The following is a 2,069-nucleotide window of genomic DNA, read 5'->3' on the forward strand; positions in this document are numbered from 1 at the left end:
TTTCATTAAAATTCATCATGAATTATTCTAATTTTAATTTTTATAATACTTTTGATTTTGATGATGACACTCTTATGTTCGCTTTTCAAGTTGCTGCTGCTGTGGTTGCTGAAGAAGAATTGAATAATCAAGGGCAGAGAACAGGGTATCATGGCTCTATTGTTGGCCACAATATTGGCAATCATAATAGAAAGGAAGGTGAGTTAAGGTTATATAATGATTATTTTGCTGAAAATCCTAAATTCACTGAAACTCAATTTCAAAGAAGATTTAGAATGAGTCGTCGTCTTTTTCTTCGGATCGTAAATGCAGTAGAAGCTCATAATCCATATTTCAAACAAAGGACAGATGCTCTTGGTGCTCTTAGTTTATCTTGTCTTCAAAAGATAACTGCAGCACACAGAATACTTGCATATGATATTTTTGCAGATCTTACTGATGAATATCTTTAAATTGGAGAAAGCACTGCGATAGAAAGTCTTAAAGCTTTCGTCAAAGCAATCGTAGAAATTTTTGATGATTGGTATCTAAGGGCACCAAAGGAGGTCAATAGTTGTCGATTATTATCAATTAGAGAGTAACGTGGATTTCCAGGAATGTTAGGGAGCATTGATTGTATGCATTGAAAATGAGAGAAATGCCCAATTGCATGGCATGGGATGTATACTGGTTATTGTCGTGAACCAACTATAATTCTAGAGGCGATGACTTCACAAGATTTTTGGATATGGCATGCTTTTTTTGGAATGCCTGGATCATTAAATGATATTAATGTTCTTGATCGGTCACCTATCTTCGCTGTACTTGTTGAAGGTCATAATGCTCCTATCAATTATACAATTAATAGGCATGAATATATAATGAAATACTATTTAACAGATAAGATTTATCCTAATTGGTCAACTTTTGTTAAGGCAATCCCAAGGCCATTAGGAGTAAAAAGAAAATATTTTGCAAGTAAGCAAAAGTTTGCAAGAAAGGATGTAGAGCGGGTATTTGGGGTGCTCCAATCTCGTTTTGCAATTGTACGTGGATCTGTTCGATACTGGGATGAAAAAATGCTTGCAAATATTATGAAAGCTTGCATAATATGATTATTGAGGATGAAGGAGAAATGAACGCTGGATTTGACCATGAACGTGAAGTCAATTCCTTTATATCAGTGTCATATAGTGAAATACTAGAACTACATGATTTTCTTTAAACTCATAATCGAATCAGGGATAGAGCAACTAGCTCTCAACTACAAAAAGATTTGGTTGAATATTTATGGGAACAATATGGTAACGAGTAAAATCATTAGCTCTGAACTTTTTATGTCATAAGAATTTTCAAGTTTTTTATGTTTTTTTTCATTATGTTTGTTATCTTTTCAATTAATTAATCCTACTTATTGTTGTTAAGTGTTAGAAGAACTTTAAACAAATATTATGAATTGATACCACTTTTATAACAATATATTTAAAATAACTAATAAATTTTTAAATATTTAATTAAAAATACATTACATTAAATAATAAATAAATCTAGTTAATTAAAAATACATTACATTAAACAATAAATAAATCTAGTTAATTAAAAATTAAAACCCCTCTTTTGTATAATTTCTAACTTTCTATTTTGGAAATACGCTGCAGAAATTGGATCTAAATTAGAAATATCCATTTTCATAATTTGTTCTTCTTTCTCAATCATGTCCAATTCTTGTTTCTCTTGACTTTGTTGAATCATCATAACTTGTTGCTCTAACATAATTTTTCTGTCTTGTTTCTTCTGATCCTCAATTTCAACTAGAGGAACCTTGAATTATTGTAAGAGATTTGTTATAGTTGTCTCGTCAACTTTATCTTTTCATTGTTTACGTTTAAGTCGTTCCTTTACAGTCTTCTGACCAATTGGTCTATCTTGATAAATCAACGATTCACTGTCTTCTCCTAAACTAACAGAATTAGGGGTAGATGGAGTTGATGAAGTTGAACTTGCATTGACATGACTTTTTTGTTTCTTGTTTGACCTTTGATATTGACTTGCACGCTCAAATTGTCATTTGGGTTCTTTTCTTAAGATAA

Source organism: Populus euphratica, unplaced genomic scaffold (genome assembly GCF_000495115.2).
Source record: "Populus euphratica unplaced genomic scaffold, PopEup_1.0 scaffold44.1, whole genome shotgun sequence".
Lineage (NCBI taxonomy): Eukaryota > Viridiplantae > Streptophyta > Magnoliopsida > Malpighiales > Salicaceae > Populus > Populus euphratica.